Source organism: Anabas testudineus, chromosome 13 (assembly GCF_900324465.2).
Source record: "Anabas testudineus chromosome 13, fAnaTes1.2, whole genome shotgun sequence".
Classification (NCBI taxonomy): domain Eukaryota; kingdom Metazoa; phylum Chordata; class Actinopteri; order Anabantiformes; family Anabantidae; genus Anabas; species Anabas testudineus.
Window position 1 is genome coordinate 13,908,371 of NC_046622.1, and position 6,795 is coordinate 13,915,165.

A 6,795-nucleotide genomic window follows, 5' to 3' on the forward strand; every position below is an offset into this window, starting at 1 on the left:
TTCCCTATCTCAGTAAAAAGGAAAAAAGAGATTTACACTGACATAACGTGTCATGGTGATATTAAAAGCAAACACAATAGGAATTGCAGACAGGTGTCTAATGGCTGCAAGAAAAGGTAATATCTTGTGAAGTGCTGATGCCAGAGAAGATACCTGTATCGTATGGTGATGTGCAGAAGCAGTACTGCACCCTAACCACTGCTCACATATTTGCGATGTTGGTTTCTGTTATTTCTGTTGTTTTATTCACCTGGATCCTCTTCTGAGTGAGTCTGCTTTTTCTTCTTCTTTGGTGTTTTGCAGTAGTCAGCATTGTATTTGCTGCACTGCTGCCACCTTCTGAGTTAGTTCATTACAGCATTATTTTCTGTAAATCTTTTTAAACTGTTCCTGGTTAGGGTCTGTCTTCCTTCTTTGTTCCATACCTCCTCCATGACACAATATGCGTTTTATTATTTCTAGTTGTGTCTTCACAACTTGAAAGAGTTGTGTGTTCTTTGTTCAGGACCATACTTTTTGGTTTTGGAAAGTTTTACATCCACATGTGTACTTTCCCTGTTTATTGTTTGTAGTGATTAGTTGTGGTGTTGCAGTTGTTGCTGTTGTTGTAAACTAACTATTCACATTGTAGGTGTTGAGCATTGACCTGAAAATCTTTTACTTCAAATCTTTATTCATTGCATTGCATTATTCTTGCAATGTTGACATACTTTCTTCACTGCTGCAGATTAAACCAAAGGTCTCCCAGTACAGTCTGACATAAAGTTTCACATAGTTGTACACACCCAATGTAAACTACGGTACATTGAGACTGGAGTTGAGACTTGGACAGGAATGATGGTCCAGAGGTTGTAAATCCAGATCACTTATTTCAGCAGCACAGGGTCTGAGTAGTCCCTGTCCCTGTCAACCACAGATGTGACATTTGACCTTCACAGTCCCCATGTAGCAAAGAGATGAAATGAGGTGATTATCCAACATAACGTGTGCAGATAGATGATGGGCAACGTTATTACATTTGACAGCGCTCCACTGCTCGGCCGTATGCTCCGTCAGCAGACGGAGGTACCTGTAATCAGGTACAGGGTCCTGATTACAGAGGAGTCAGTGCACATTTAGTTCTCCGGCTCACTGTGGACCCACCCAGATCATTTTTGTCTCAAATGTGCACTTGCAGATAAACTGGCCAATTCAATTCTTTTTAATTCAAGTTTATTTATATAGCACCAAATCTTAATGGAATTATCTTAAGGCACTTACAATAAACAATAATAAGAAATAAACTTTATAAACTCATCTAAAGAACCCAACAATCCCCCTTGAGCATGCACTAAGCAACAGTGGAGAGGAAAATCTCCCTTTTACAGAGGAAACCTCCAGCAGAAGCAGGCTCAGGGTGGTGGCCATCTGCCTTGACCGGTTGAGGTGAGTGGACAGAAGACAGAGACGAGGATAAACCAACAGCAGCTTCCTGGTGCACCCAGTCAATGGGACCTAGAACATTCAGCCTCCTCCCATGATAAGGACCTGGAAGAAGGATAGAAGGCACAAGGGAGAGAGCAGATAGAAAAGATAGAGAGAGGCACACTGCTTATGTGCTCATGTGCTTGTGGGAGAGAAAAAACAGAGGATTAAACACAGCAGATATTGTCTGAATTAATGCTGTGATCTTGGCTACATTAAAATACTGCAATCACACCAAATACACCAATAATGTGCTGGTAACACGTACAAATCCCTGCAAGTACTGAATGCTAGGGCATATAAATGTGTGACTTTTGATTTAAAAATCTCCAAACAGTGGGACTCCAAAGTAGAAGAGCAAGGTAGGAAAGGGCCCTGCAGCCTGCTGACTTCTTTTTAACTCTGGGTCAAACAAGAGCTCTCCTTTCCTACAGCGAAGGGTGCGAGATGGAATATAAGGGTTCAAGAGATCAGACAGCTATAAAACGGCACTTCCATTCAAGATTGTCATCAAAAGCACCTTGATATCTGATCGAACCTTGATAGTAAGCCAGGGGAGGAGAGCTAAGACAAATGGTCAAATATCCTTGAAAACAGAACATGATCTGAAGTCTGGATGACACAAAGGCATAAATTAGGGTCTCAGCATCTCCTATTGAGCATCTCAGTTTTATCTGGATTAAGGAGTGTCATTAGTGACTTTCAGCTTTTTAGCACAGACAAGCAAGACTCTAAATTAGTAATCTTAGATGGGTCATCAGCCTTTACGGGGATGTAGAGCTTCATATCATCAGCATAAAAGTGGAAGTTAATTCCATGACTTTGTATAATTTTGCCTATCGGTGAAACGTAGAGAGACAGAGGGGAAATTGGTATATATTGACATAGTGTTGTTGAAAGAAATAAACAGTGTTCTATCAGATATGAAAGAAGAAGAGCCAATTCAGAGACACCTCATTTATTTTTAAGTCAATCTAGGAGTATACAATCATCTATGGTGTCAGAATCTGCACTGAGGTCAAGTAAGAGAAGAAGAGACATTGAATTAAAATCCATGTTTATCAAATGATCATTTACCATGTTGGTAAGACAGGACTTGAAGGCCAACTAATAAGGTTCAAATTGATTATTAATAGAAATGTGATTTGAAAGCTGTTTTGCTACAAACCTTTTCAGAAATCACCAGAACTGTGAAGCAGATCACTGAAAATCTGGTCTAGATGCGGGTCTGCTCATTCACTCAAATTCTGTCACTAGTACCATCAGTGAATGCTGACAGCACTTTGTCACCCTATTATATCTGTGACTTCAGAGCCAATGCCACTCATTTGCCACAATCCTAATCAAAAATGACTAGACTAGATCATTCAGCAGCAACAAGAAATAGACAGCTATCGAGAAGTAACTTCTACTTCTAATACCAGTTCATTTATCTATCTGGAGATCCAGATTTCAGATCTGTACAGGTATTCATTGTATTACAAAAATCTTCACAGATTCTTTAGTTGACTTTAATTTTAGCTACCTGCCCTTTTGCTATGCATTATTTGGGGTTTTTAAAATATCTGCATTTCTTATTCAGCGGTAGAATAAATCAACAGCACTAGTCCTGATTAGTATGAAAGCAGCAGACCTTGAAAGACATCATGTAGGACATAAAACTCAGGGGGTCTCTTACATGTTTGTGATAACACAGCTCTCAAGCTGGTTGTCATTATATCATTAACTTTGTGATGTTTATTGGGCAAGTTAACTAAAAAACAATGTTATTAAGATATCTCAATATATATGAATATTAATTTTATCAAACAAAGGTCATGGGTGAAACACTGTTTCTTCAATTTAGTAAGTCAGTGAAGCTCAAACCACTGTGGACACTGGCTACTGTTGCTTTAAAATAAACGCAATGCCATTTAGGATAGAAAATAACAGCATGGACTACACACAGACAGTAGTTATCATCCCAGTAAGAAGTGGCTGTGTGCATGATGTGTATTTAGTGCTCAGTGATCTCATCTTTGTGCTCCTTTCAAAGGCCCTGACATGTGAGAAGGAAAGCAAATGCGAAGGGTCATCCATCCAGAAATCATGACATTTTCAATAGAAAAAAAAATCACAGAAAACACACCAGATATCCTCTTACCGCCTCTAACATTCACATTAAATATAGGACCTGTGTTAGTTTTACTTTGGTTAAAAAATCATATTTAAATTTCCGGGACCGATGAAACATAAAGAAGTCACATTGTAATAAAGGTATAGAATAAAAACAGTAAAACTACAACCTTTTTAGTCCAGTTCCACATTGTCACATAACATTACAAACCCAGGTATTTATTCAAAGTATAGCTTAGACTCCCCGCTATAATAGATTCAACAATTAAAACTGAAAAAAAACAGGCTTTAAACTCTAGGGCGGTTTTATTGTTGTCATCTTGTCGAAGGTGAACTGTTCTCCCAAAGTGTGTACAACTAAACGTTAAGCTATGATGACATCAAGTGGACACAGCAGGGAACAGCTGCATGCAGACTTTAGTCACCGTTCCAAAAGAGAGATTGTTTTCAGTCATCTGTCAGTGTGTGTGTCTGTGATGTCATTGACACAAATGAGACAGTCTGGTAAGTCGCTCATTTTCCGACCCGTTATTTTGGCCAAGTCTGCAGCAGAATGTGACAGAGTTGGACTATCCAGCTCTTCCCTCAACATCTGGGAGCAAGATGCCCACCATATGAGCCATGTCTTCACTCCTGTCGCCTATTCGATCCCGTTTTTCTCCCCATATTCCTCATTCTACTGTCTGTTGTCATCAACATGTGCTCACTGCTCCGCTGCTCCTTTGGCAGGGAACTGTTCACGTCTGTTTGTACCTACATACAGAAAGTAGTTCTATGAGCAAACCAGAAGACAAACACGGCTCTGTCATGAATTCTGCTTTAACGAGGTTATAATTTCTCCGTTTTATTGAAACTGTCAGAAATGTGATCTTTCTACTATTACTGAGATCACAGTGGGCGGTGGAGATGTACTGGAGTGCAATATTGTATTATATAAAGGTGTTTTTAAACCTTTGGACAGAATCTTTCTACCTACTTCTCAATATTTCCATTATTTGTGTCTAAGCTAAACAGCTGCTGGATGTAGTTTCAAATTTAAGAGAGTGGTATCAATTCTCTCACCAAACTCACACCACAAATACAAGTTAAGCCTGCTTCACAATTGTTTGCATGTTCGTTGTCTCATTTTATTAGTGAAGTATTTCCACGCAGTTCTTTCTTATGTTTTGTTTTTATTCAGTAATTGTCTTAAATGTTCATTTCTATTGTAATGACAGGTAGATACTGATATGAAAATTGGGATCTACTTTGACAAACAATACAATTTTCAATAATGTCACTTTTTTTACTATATTTTTTAAGTATAGTATGCTTTGAATAATGTCAGCTCAGTGCTCAGCACTTGTTCCTCCAATATCTGCTTTGCTTGTTGCTCATTCAGTGTCTTATCCCTGCTTCCTGGCAAACCAGCTCCTCCTGGATCTCTGTCCAGACATCTCCTGTCCCCCTGGGACTGAGAGCAACATTTTCTTTGTATGTGGCTGTAGGTGTATTATGACAGTGATGTGCTCTGAATCCTTGGGGCTTAGGGTAACAGATGAGAGTCTGGAGTTTTTGGTTGTGATGGGCAGGCGCAGACCCCCCCCCCCCCCGGTCAATCCCGTCCACATTTCATTATGACAGGAATCTTAAATCAAATGAAAGCTTCAGGGACCCGTCCAACAGGAGGGATGAAAGCAGATCTGGACATGATCAGAGGAAATGCTTTGCATGACAGAAAGAAAGAATTTAACTGAGCCTGTCCTCTTCATCATTCATCTGCACGTCTGGAACTTACATTATACTCAGTACTTTGGATTTTAAACTAGTTTTCTTTCATTTATAGTAAGGCTTTATCTCACAAGCCTGTAATAATTCTCCAGTAGTTTCCTCAGACGTTTCCTGGGAAAAAAGTATGTAACATATTTTATAGAAACATGCAATTCAAACATATTGTATGTAGTATGTTTAATTATAAAATTAATAATGAAGCAATATGTTTCTTCTATTTACATTGAGCAGCTGCTTCAAGGAAGGGGTTTTTTGAGGAAATGTTAAAGGAAATGATTGTGAAGCTACTGTATTATAAAGAGAGGGAGAATTTTATTTTATTTTTACGTTGATGGATCAATATGCTGCTACTTGCATGTTTCTCAGCATAAAGTGTGCTTAATCAGCCGAGCCAGAGGCAGAAAGAATGTGTACAGTTCCTGCTGTATTTCACACATATGTTTACAGTACTCCACCACACTCTCTCTCCAAGAGGCCCGGGCCCCCTGCATGGGGAGCGGCAGCTGAGAGAAAGACGGAGTAAAACTAGGGATAGTATAGGAGGGGTCTGATCAGAAGCCAGTTTTGGCACTGCTCCTCTCCCCAGTCGGCCCTGAAACGTGTGGGCCCTTGGCGGGTGAACAGACAGGCAGTTCTGGGACTTTAAGGAGGAAGAGCAGCCAGCTGGAGTGGTAACAGAACCGTATTGTGAGCTGCCTGCCTGACGCCTCAGTGGAGCAGACACTCAGGCCACCGGGGTGGCCTCTTTCTGGGCGCCCATAGGGCCCCGGTGCGCTCATGCACTGGTGGAAGTGGGTCAGACAGACACAAGAGCACAGCAGAGAGCAATCAGAGAGTGTACGCTCAGCAAAGATCCAAGACAAAGAGGCATCTGACAAACTGAAGCTTGTGTACAGTAAGCTGGAAGAGACATGTGCAGGAGTTGACATAATGTTCTAAAACTTCCAGTGTTTGGTCAGATGACCTCATCTGATAGCGACTGACAGCGAGAACAGCAGAAAATTGATGCATTTGTTAAACAAAAATCATTGCTTCAAACAAAGGAATCTATTCAATATACATTCACGCCCATTTGGTACAGACCAATCATGCACGTGTGCACACATTTAGTCTGGTGCCACTTATGTTTAACTCTATATAAGCTAGTGGTTATCATCACAAGGAGCTGAATGTTTATAAAAAAACATGAAAAGGCCTCTTTGAAACCTGCGTTGAAAGCAGGAGCTGTTGCTCCTCTTGCCAGAGGGAGGCAGTGTTCTCATACAACGCACATTAACATTCTTCACAGCATCCATTTTGCCTCCAATTCTCTGCAGCTATTAAGCTGCAAAATGATCGCCAGCCACAGGAGCAGAGAGCAGCTAGTTATGTTGTTATTGATGTGGGCACTTTGAAAAGAAAAGAGTAGCCACACTTTGTCAGGCGAGGGGCCATAGCACAACAACA